Below are 12,110 nucleotides of genomic sequence, written 5' to 3' on the forward strand. Positions count from 1 at the left end.
ATAAGTCCTTTTGTTTTTCATTACGACGTCGTATTCATGCTGTCGTTGCCGTCGCCATCGTGCCTGCTGAGGCCGTCTGAGGCCGTCTAACTCATGCTGAGGCAACGACGAAGCTTTTCAGCTTGATAATTCAAGCCTTGTCCAGCGTATAGATCAATATTTGCTCCAACTGGTCAGCTTATTTTTGTTTTAAAACTGGCGAACATACTCTAAATCGCAGATTTGTCGAAACAATTTAGTTATGTACCGGCTTTCGCTCTGTGCTTTTAAGATATGGCACCACCATACGCGAAAAAAAAAAGAACCACCACACTCTAAACATTTTCACACCCTTATGGGTGTAATACGGGTGTATTAATCTTTTCACCCTTGTAAACACCCTTGAAACACCCTTTTTTAATGGAAAAGAGTGTTCAACAAGAAAACACCTTTGGAACACCCCAGTCTTTCTGATATACACCCTAATTATAAGGGAGTAAGTGAACAAGCTTACAGTATATGGTAAATGAACATTGCCAGTTAAGGCGTTGATATTGGCTTTACATGAAACGCGCGCTACCTGCGCTTGAATCAGTTAGCTGGAATGATTAGATCGGGGCATCTAGGCAGCAGCGCGCTGGCTCCGAACAGCGGTCAAAAATGAAGTTTCCCACTAATGTTGATATCGAACGGATGCCACTAACGCGCAGACTTTGCATAGCCAGATATCTGCAAAAGGCTTGATATGATCAATGGCAAAATATTTACAATGCTATCACTGAATACTTAAAGGTGTGCAACCAGTTAGACTGGGAATTGTTAGGAGTGAGGGCTAACGGTAAATAGCTCACCAACTTACGGTTTGTAGATGACATTGGCATACTCAGCAAAGCTGCAGACTATTTGCAACAAACGTTTGAGGACCTTGGCGAAGAAAGTGTAAGAGTCTGATTGAGAGTTAGTATGCAGAAGAGAAAAGTAATGTTCCGCAGCCTGGCGAGAGAACGAATGTCATGGTCGGCAGTCAGCCTCTAGAACTTGCGCAGAAATACGTTTATTGAGGTTAATTACTCGCAGGGGCCTCTGATCAAGGAAATTAACAAAAATAAAAATTAGCTGGAGAGCTTACGGCAGGCATTACTAAATCATGACAAGGGAGCTTACTGCTAATCATTGCTTTCTACCGTTACTAACGTATGGGACCGAAACTTGGAAGTTACCAAAGAAGCTTGGGAAGATGTTCAGGACCGCGCAACGAGCGATGGAATGAAAGTTATTAGGCATGACGCTAATGGACTGGAGGACAGCGATCTGGATTAGAGAGCGAACGGGGATAGCTGATATTCTGGTTGACATTAAGAGGAAGAAGTCGGCTTGGTAGAACTGTTGGTCTATTGGAGTTGCAGAATGGGTGCTAAGGGAAGGGAAGCACAGTCGAGGACGGCAGAGAATAATGTGGACGTGATGGAATTGGGAAACTTGAAGACACATGGAACCAGTTAGCACAAGACAGGGGTATTGGAGATCGCTGGAGAAGCTTTCGTCCTGCGATTGACGTCAAAATAAGCTGATGATGATGATGTGACGACATCCATGCCAGCTTCGCGGCATGTCATTCATGTTATGACATGCATGCGTGTCATGCACGTTCTGATAGCTCGATTTGCGTCGATTGCGGGGTGGGGGGGGGAGCTAGTAGCGGCGTAGCCAAGTGGGGCACGCCGGGCACTTGTAACGCTCACTAACAGTAAATTTTTTGCTACTATGGCAATGGCCCCGCTCCTTCCCCCTCCATGGTCAATTGGGACCCCACCCCCCTCACACGAAAAAATTTTCTGGCTACACCACTGTGGGGAGGGGGGTGTAAGATTGCTCCAGACCCCTCCCCCTAACTTGTCAATGGAAACGGGGGAGGGTTGGGCCGCTGCCACCGGGCCGCAAGCCTTAGGCAGCCCAATTACCGGCTGCATTTCCCTTTGGACGTGAATACTGCTCTAATGTCATTACACTGTAGGATTCGTGGCGGTTCGAGGGCCCCCATGCGACAATAAAAAAAAAAAAAAACATACAGCCATCAGCAAGTCTTAGCTTGAGCAGATCTTTGGGAGCTGGGCAAGACTCTCATAAAAAAAAGCTTGGCACCCCTCTTACATGCATTGTCAACTCTGGGTCACCGCTGACTGCACATTTCCGGTAAAAAAAATCACACAGGAACTCCTCTCGGATTTGTCTAAGTATGCGTAAGCATTGTGACTCTTCCTCATCCACACGCAGTCCATGTCGTTATCAATGTTATGAGACTTGATCCGACGAGTATAAGCGACAGCGCTGCGGCGACACGAGCTGCTGTGGTCGGCGGCGCCAAGTGAATGGCGCAAGCAAAGTACTGCAGGTGGCGGGGCCAGGTGCGCTGTGACGTTACGTTCGTTTTGAGCCGTTATCGCTCTTTAGCACTTCTCAACCGCGTCGAACCATTATCAACCGTTCTCCGGCGGCGGCGGCTGCTTGTGGCACGGCCGCGCGAACCGTATCTCGAAAGCGAACTGCAATTTGGACAGAGTGTGCCCACTGCTGAAAACTTCACGCGCTGTGTTCTCACCGTTTACTTCGCTTTGAAAACAGACGCGCGTACACCTATCTTGAAAGTGATCTGCGAAAAGAGCATAGTGCGGCATAAGCTGAGAGCTTCGTGAGCGCTGTGTTCTCGCCGCTTCAGTCGCGTTGAAGCGAGAGCTAGCACGAAGGTGAATTCACTCGCTGCTGCGGGTTCTATTTTGAAGGGTATCGTGCGGTACGGACTGACGGACGGATGGTTTTTATTTGTGGGTAATTATAGAAATGCTTACGTTATAAAAAAAATCGCAGGGTTCGCGGATGTCGCGATAACAACCAACTCCGTCTTGATCGCCCCCTCCCCACCCCGGGAAAAGGGACACTACGCCTCTACCTCAGTTGAAAAAACGATGATGAAACGTTAACGACAAGAACGGCATTTTCTAACGCGCTGTCTTATGGCCTCCGAGATTTGCGCGCAAAGCTGGCGCGCGCGAACCTGGGGGGCCATAATTGGCTGCTTAATAGCATTAAAGGACAAAAAGATAATACCAAACGACACAGTAAAAATGCAAACAAGGAACTGATCTTCGCTATACTGTTTGGGGAAAAGAAATAAAAAATTAGACAGCCGCAACACACGCCACTAAAGCCACCACCACCGGCATAACGCGGAACCAACAGTTGGCAACATTCATTCGCGCTTCATTGTCCGCTTCGTCTCCGCAACGAGAGCCGCCATCCTTTCGCGCCGGCCGTTTTGTCATAGTTTTGTTTTTCTGCAAGTCCGCGCACGCAGCTCATCGGTAGCTGCACGGGTGCACGGCGTCGCATTGCGACCTGCGGCATTTTCTCGTGTTTGCGCAATCGGTGTGAAACATGTCGCATGTGAAATATTTGATAGAAGTGCCTCACGTCCAAGTCAAGCCGCCGTACGGGTGTATGGCTGTGTGCCCCGTTCTCGGAAGCGTCGACGGGTTTCCGGCATGCGGATTTCAGGTACGTGCAAATGCGTTTCGCCCTCCTATTGAGCTCCGGAGCGAAGCGTGCAATATTTCATGTGAAAGATGCAGTGCCCGTCATCATGGTGTGAATTTCGAGCGGGAAACGAGAACTGTGGCACTTAGAGCACACCGGGGCTGCTAAGTCAGCGTTGAAATTGTTTTACGTTACCGTAATATGTTGCTGTCTGTCTAATCTGCGGCTTGTGGACAGCTAGCCCATTGACTTTGCTTGTGGCAGCGATAGGTATATAAATGGAAGCGGTAATAATTTTCGAGAGCAGACAGTTGTTTCGCGCGATGTTTGGTCGTGTTCATGGCGTTATGAAAGCTAGAAAACTAACTGGCTTGATCGTGCTTAGTTCCAACTCTAAGGAGCGTAACGTTGGCGCTGTATATGTTTGTTTTCTGTGCCGCGAGTACCATTTTCGTGCTTTTGTTGCATGAGAGTGGTAGCTGCTGCATGCCGTCTGGGCAGAATACAATAAAAGCAATTTCCTCACTTTCATACGTATGCAATGTGACGTAACAAAATTTCCAGCGTTTTATTCGGAGCGTAAATGTCCAGTATAGTTTAGTAAGAAACTCAAATTCTGTCTTAGCTTAGTAGGCGTGAAACAAGTGAAGCTCTCATTCCTTTTTGAATTGTTCGCCCAAACCGCACCGCCCGCAGATGCGTCATCGGGTAATTGACAGTAGCTTCGCTACGTGAGTTGTTTTATGCGCCAATATTGCCCGGTTAAGTATCCTGTTAATTTATGCCGACGCTCGTTCATCTTGATTTTAAGCGATTACTATCCCCGAGTACCGGACGATGCCAAACTTGTGAGGTGTAGCAAACGCGGGAAATTCAAAGTGGCGTGGCTGCAAGTTCCTGTTTTTACGTTTCTTGCATTCAAAGCCAACAGACACAGTATCACTGATTTATTTCCATTCCTGCTTTACTTGATCAATCTAATGTGACAACTGCATTTGCTCTTTAATGTTCTCCATTTATGTGTATTCAGCTTGGCTGCCAGAAAATGCTTGAATTTTTTTTAGTATCCAAGTGACGAAATATTTCACTTACGGCCGTGTGTGAAACACGCAAGATGACAAAACTGATAGAAAAATGATGAGACGTTTCTTTTATAGCGTTTGGACTCGACTTTTGGTGAGGATGTCGATCGACCTTGGGCCTGGTGACAGCACACCCGACATGGCCAAAGTGCAGCCTATCAGTTGAGTGCCCCCGAATGGACCATCAACATCAGAAAATGAAACAGAGCCAGGTAGGGGCAATTTTTACTTTGGAACAGAATGCTGACAGCTGCCTCTTTTTTTAAGAACTAAATAACATATTTACAAACCCATCCTTTCTCTTTGTGCAGCCTACATAGAATTGTTTTTTGCCTGTTATACAGATCTTCAGATAGCAGTTCTTCTGAACCCTCTCTGCATGCACAAATAAATAAAGAGGAGTGCACTTTCTGAAGAAATTGATGCACTGAAATGTGCGTTCGACACACAATGAGATGAAAAATAACCAATAACATTAAAGCGGTAAAAAAAAAACAAGCTTGAAACATGTTCTAACATCATAACCCGCCTTGGCATATGGATCTAAATATAACAGCAACAGAGGTGCATGCAGAGAAGTGTTTGTAAATGTTTGCAAGATATGTACGTTGTCTAAGAAATTGTTTTTACTTACTCGGAGCTTCGTGGTGCCGTGGCAGTGCAGTAAAAGCTCAAAATGATGCCCCTGCTCCTAATAAAGCGCCTTTAGATTTTAAAATTAAATTATGGGCTTTTACATTCCAAAGTCACAACCTGAAGTTTTGGAAACCTGGCCTTCTTTAATGTACGCCCGAATCTAAGTGCATAAGCGTTATTGCATTTTACCCCATTGGAGGGCAGCTGCCATGGCCTACATTGAAGTTAGGACCAGCATGACTGAGCAGCATGGCATCATAGTAAGTGGGCTATAACACCAGGTCAAAATGAGAAATACTGCTTAGAACTACCAACTTCTTGGCTCACAAGCACTTTGCACTAAGTTAAAGGAGTATGGAGTACTGACAGCGACCACTTATGTACCAATTTCTTTTTAGGCTGACTCTGTTATTAGGGTGCGAAGCTTCAATTAGTCAAAACCAGCCTAAATTACAGAACCAGCTCGAAACACGCACCAAGTATAGCTGGATTTGGACATGAAAATGGAGTCAATTCATGTCGCCGAAAATGGAGGTGGCAGTCACACTATTTCATGCATTTTGCCTAAAACATAGTCAATAATAATTAATCAATTTCTAAAATATTCTTTTCAAAAAGGTTTTTTCAAGCATGAAAGGGGGAGCCAAATGGTGTTCAGGTGCACGAGTGGTTAGTTGCATGGCACTTTTCGCATGTATTCACTGGCTTCTTTCAAGCTTGAAAAAAAAACTTGTTGCACCTATTGAGCAGTAGAAAGCTGGATTGGTAATTTTTCAGGATGCTCTACAATTTTTGCACTGACACTCTTGCTTTGAATATAATATTTGAGCAGTTAAATAATCGTTAATAACTAATTACCTAATTAGGAAAAATGCAAGAATTGGTTTCACTTCCTCAAAACAATGGCAAACGACATTACCTTGGTGCTGTCCAGCTACGTGGCACCTTTACATATTTAAAGCTTGCACATGTCAGACAGACCACCTGGTAATTACAAGGCATATATAGCAGTGGCTAAGTTGTGTGACCCAGCCATGTGTAGCGAATCATGCGAAACGGCCATGTTTCTTTGACTTAAGGGCATGATAAGATTTACATGCTCGACACCTTGTATCAGTGGGTTCTAGGCCTGTTCGTAGTTTAGCTGCTACATAAACAATATTTCTCCACGTGTAAGCTCATATGCATCTTTCAAGTATATTCCCTCATGTGTCCAAAATAAACCATCCTCGCGCTTCCTTCATTGTGTCTTCATCTGTTGCTGTGCTAAATTTTTAACATGCAACTGCACAAATTTTCATCTAGTTTTCATGTTTCCTCGTTGTTTGGTGGCTTTATTTCTGAACAAGTTGTTTTCGTTAAACCCTGTTGCACACAGCAGTACACAGCATTTCTGCCTAGAGTGGGAATTTTTTTTTCAGATTGACATTAATACACCTTGCCTGGGCAATGTAAGGCATTCTACATAACACGGCCCTGCAATAATGTTTTATATTGCATTCCAGCATCATGCAAAAGCTGTTTACTTACCAGATTAGAATATGTATAAGTGTTGGAAGTAACAGAACTGGAAGAAGCCAGCAGATAATGAGGCCAAGGAAAGCATACAGGAACATGTTTTAAGTTTTTTATATGAAGTATAGAAATTATAAATTCTAGGTAAATGAAAGTGGATTAAAAGATATCCACCTGTGGGTGAGGAACGGACCCATAACCTTCACATTACGCATGTGATATACTTACCACTGTGGTACTACGGCCGTGTTCGAGCGTCGACAATCTGAGGGGCCATTGTGGACGGTTGAATGCTGCCTTGGTGGCACAGTGGTTAGTGCATCGCATGCCTAATGCAAATGCTGTAGGTTTGTTCTCCCCCCATGCCTGTTTTTTTTTTACCATTTTCATTTCCCTTTATCATTTCTACATTTAAATAGAAAATTACAAATAAGTTTCCACGTGCCTTCCCTGGCATCTTCCAGCTGTGTTTCAGAAAAAGTTTGACCCTCAGTATCCTTTCTTCTCATTTGGAAGAACAGGAGCTTCATTTTAAAAATAATGAGTTCACTTTGTTCAGCATCTCAATGTGGTCTCAAATCTTATCACAGCATGTGTATTACTAAGTGAAGTTTTTGTTAAGATGATGATATAGCATGGGACCTAATTAGTAGCCTTTGTGTTCAGATATATGACTAGTCTAATAAATAGGATTTCAAGAAGCACTTCTAACATGGTCTGATCATGTGTTTAAAAAAACTAATCTAGCATGATTTCAGGTATAACTGTTGCCCCTGAAAAATATTTGGATCATCTGCATTGGTATTGTTTTTAGAGAGCACCAATACTGCTTTGGTTGAAGTAGCCTCGTGGAACATGAAGCATCGCTTCTTGCTGAGTCAAGGAAATATCTGCATATCTGAGGTGCATGTGTCATATGCTCGAATGCTGTTTAAAGGCTGCTAATAAGAAAATTACTTCACTTGCCTTCCAGAGATTGCTTCAGTAGTCTATGCTACTCGATCATAAACAATTTACCAGAGTGAACATTCATCACAGTTGGCTTTGCAATGTTTATGCAAAATACCACAATTGCCTACTAGACATGTGACTGCACTAAAACTTGGAATTAATGACCAGTAAGATTTATGGGACAGCAAAACTTGTGTTTATTACTCCAGAACAAAATGCCAGGCACTTCGGTTATTTCTGCCATAGAGTTTCTTACAGTAATTACTAGAGGGAACTCTGGCGCTCCAGTCGTACAACCATGGGAATGATGGGAAGCACATGGATTTGTCTGATATTCGTGCTTGTGAATTCAGACGTTCTTGTGGCTTCGTATATTATACGCTATATAAATCTTATTGTCGTAACTTTCAGCGCAGTCTATACTCTTCGAAATGCAGAAGACGGCGCCAACACGCACAATTGCTATTAATTACAACGATTGAGCTTGTCCAGGTGGCCAAATCGAAAGGCGCCAAGCGTCTCAAGGCACTGGTATGCCCGCGATAACTTCATCAGGGCGTTGCACTCGCTTGTCGTTACATGCCTCCGTGGCTTAATGGTTTCAATATCAGACTTCTGCTCTAGAGTTCCTGTGTTTGAATCCTGTCGTCGGACGATTTTAATGTTTATTTATTACACAGTATATTGTTGAAAATGACTAGTTTACAAAGTCACAAAGCCGCTTGAAGTCAAACAGACGAAGTTTAGGCAAATCCATGTACTTCCCATAATTTCCATGCTGGTACAGCCGTTCTTGTTTGATCTCCTGTAGACACTAATGTCAGAGTTACCTCTAGTAATTATTGTATGAAACTGATTTCTGCACCTCACTGTTGCAGAAGCGGCACCACACCTGCTGCGTAAACATGCACTACCTTTCGTCCTAGTGCAGGGAATGCTGTGAACTCGCCCTGTACAAAGCCTGCACTAAGTAAAACAAATCACAACGTGCAGTTGCTGTCACGTTGAACTGGTGGAATGAGTATTGAAATGCAGCACCTCCTGAACTAGTTCAGGAAGTGCAGGTTAATCAAGTGGAGATTATATAGTTACAGAAGTTGAGTGATTCTGCATTACATTCACGAAATATACTTCATGATACTTTTCCATTTATTTCCTCAGTTATTAAGAATCCATTTTGCATTGTTGGACAAAACTACAGAATGCCAACATATTTTCTAGCATTCACTGGTAGCAAACATGTCAAAACTTGTTCTAGTTTCTGGATTGCCGCTTCAACCGTTAACCCCCTAGTTAATTCCGGAAAAATGTACAAAATTTTCCAATTTTTTTACGTACTCAATTTTTCGGTGTCATTCTCATTCTAAAAATAATTACTTCATTGGTCTCTGGTTAGAAATAACACAAAAATAAGAGCTGCTCTTGAGGGCAGCTTTCCCTCAATGCCGACTGTAACTCATCTTTGACAATAACAGCAGCATAACATCGGGCAGAAAGAGTGCGACTCGTCATTGGCGATATTGGTACTACCTGCAGTCACTAGTACAGCTTGGGATCAAGGGTTAAAGGTTGCGACTTCGTTGCTGCCCAATTTTAATTCTGCAGCTGTTACACTTGGGTGTATCGTGTGTATGTACGTGTGCATGCATTAAAATGACTTCACGCTAGAGCAAAGCAACTGTAGCGCAGAGAGGCATTAGTCATCTTTATATATTTGCTTTGTAAAGATGCGCGAAGTTTATCTTTTGCAATATAGACTTGGTGCTCTTTGGCCAAAGATGACCTTGTGCTACTAAAACCTATCAATTAGCTTTTTGCAGTGGCAGGTGCTTATTCCTTTTTCGGGATTGGTGTGTGAGTTTTAATTTGTTTTTCTTGAACTGTGCAATTCCCACTCAGAGGACTGCATGTCATCTGAGGTGTTCCTTTTTCAATCAAGAATGTTGAGGTTGTGTTTGTGAAACTCGATTTCATGCCTCAAACGAGCTTGTACAAACTGACCAAGCTGATAATTCTACCTGCTTATATATGAAATATGTTGCGGTTATGAACCCTCATAATGAATGACACATAGTATAAAAATTTTATCTATTAAAACAATTTAATGAAATTTTTCATGTTTTTCGCGTTCGTGTTCACTTCTCTACTCTCGTGTCCTGTCTGCATGCCTCACCTCTTTTTTACCACAATGCAGGGGGAAAAGGTTCCGGTAACACCATGCATTCAGTATGGTGGCCCAGACGTGTATGCAAGCAATCTCCTTCATGTGGACCAAGAACTACTCTGCAGTGTCTCGCAGACTTCCATGCGAAGTCCTCAACATTCTCGTCTCAGTGGAATGGCTGCTCATCTATCTGCGTGTCCATCACCAAGACGGCCAGTTGTAAAGCTCCTGTACCCGTTTAAGAAAGCTTAATGATTTTTTTATTTAGTTTTCACGGTTGGCCGTAGAATCGTAACATTTTTGATGTTTATAACATTTTTACCTGGCACAAAGTGGTGCAATAACTTTAAACCACTGTAATGTATTTAAGTGATGCTCACTCTAATGCCTATCTGGTTTTGTTAGTGTTTAAGAAATTTGTATGTCTGATGAGGTAAGAGCATTTGAATTTGTCATCGTGGCTCGTTTCAATGAGCTGCTAGGAAAAAAGTCGCAAAACTTATCACACGCCAGTTGTAGCATTTTTGTTTTCATGGCTATAGTATACACGTTTCAAAAGATGGAAAGTGGGGAAAAAAACCTGAAGAACATAATCATCCTAGGATTGTCATGTCCTTACAACTCTGCAATGATAATGCCTCATACATCTTGGGAGCACATTGGTCACAATGCCTACAGGTATACTTGATAAGAGAATAGCTTGCACCCAGATTTGCCACATAGTTGATGGCTGATGGCTTTTGTTTGTCGTCTTCATGTTACTACTATGTATTCAATATTCATTTAGATGTAAAGGACACTAGAGGCACTGAAGTACCAAATGGCACTTGCATTTCAGGGGACAAAGTGCCCAGCATGCCTGTCACAAAACGTGTTCTAGGGGCTACCTTGCCTCTATAGGTAAATGGATACCAGATGCTCTGTGTACAGTGTAATCGGTGTACTTGTCTGGAGTGCTTGAAAGATGTGCTACGGGCTGTACTGGCACTGTCTGAAGATAATGCATGGTTCTAGAAAGCCTGCAGCTGAGCATCTGCCACCATACTGAAGGAACTGTCCTAATTTTGTTGATGTTGAAATGTAGGAGCTGCAATGAATAGTTGTGAATGTGGCAGTGCTGCCAAACTAAAGCACAAATTACACACCTCGACTCACACAATGCACTCTGAAAGTTTTGCTACGTGGTATCTGTGTTTGCTGCCTGACCTTATGGCACCTTTACGAGCAATCGCAGGTGATTGCAGCTGCTGAGGCTTTATCAACTGGCAAGTTGAAAAAATAATGCTGTGCCACCATTGTGGCTGCACATTCCGAGATGCAAGCTATCTTGAACCAAGTGTTCGGTAGACAGTACCTGTGCAGCCAAAACATGGTGTTTGAGCCCTATAGGCAACTATGTTCACAACTGCCCACAAGTGTGCTGTCGGAACAGAAAGTTGAGAACAAGCAGCATTTTTACCGGAGTTCAAACATTAGTGCAAGTCATTCTTTCACCAAGGCTGGTAATCATGCATATGTAATGAGAACAGGGCATTTGTTACACACAAGGCGTCATGTGTCAAGTTTAATTAGATCAGTAATCTATGAGATGGAATTATAAAAAGTACCTTTCGTTCCTTAGTGGTCTCTTGGAGAGATGACCATTTCCGGCAGTTTAGTTTTGCCTTCTTAGGTCTAGATTTGGTGTGCATATTGCAACTATAACTAACAGTCAGTGCTCTGTCCTGCCCAGTTTTTATGCTGCTTTTGTGATATTTTGCAGTTCAGCTGCAAAATATTGTCTATAGTATTATATATTGTCTATGCAAGTATATGTCTTTACTATTACTAGTTTTCATGTTCAACTTTTGTGCAGTGCTCACTAGTTATTACTAGCCATGTTTTGTTCACACATGCTCTTGGATTGTTGCGCGAAGCGACACGGACACAGACTACAAGCAGACAGGACGAGCGCTAACTCTCAACTAAATATTTCTTGAAACGACGAACATATATATATATATATATATATATATATATATATATATATATATATATATATATAAAAAGTGATTGCAGAAAACCGCAGCATAAGAACATGACAAGGTATGAAGAAATCAGTTAAACATATCAGGAAGTAGGGAAGTCAAAAAAGGAAACAACAAAAAGACACTACTTCAGATTAACACACGTGTTGTGAAGATACTGAAATTCGCATTCTAACAGACAAAGATGCATGGCTAATGCAAGTCTCTCCTAATCTTTTAATGTGG

At 42.7% G+C, this 12,110-nt stretch overlaps 1 long non-coding RNA gene across 1 annotated transcript; it reads left to right on the plus strand.

Annotated features, from left to right (window-relative positions):
* The first annotated feature begins 3,267 nt into the window (after positions 1 to 3,267).
* LOC129386338 (uncharacterized) lies at positions 3,268 to 11,874 on the plus strand. The gene is made up of 3 exons (XR_008613754.2): positions 3,268 to 3,531; positions 4,668 to 4,804; positions 9,889 to 11,874. It is a non-coding gene; the product is annotated as an uncharacterized lncRNA (long non-coding RNA).
* The last annotated feature ends 236 nt before the right edge of the window (positions 11,875 to 12,110 follow it).

The sequence above is a fragment of the Dermacentor andersoni genome, chromosome 4, assembly GCF_023375885.2.
Source record: "Dermacentor andersoni chromosome 4, qqDerAnde1_hic_scaffold, whole genome shotgun sequence".
Classification (NCBI taxonomy): domain Eukaryota; kingdom Metazoa; phylum Arthropoda; class Arachnida; order Ixodida; family Ixodidae; genus Dermacentor; species Dermacentor andersoni.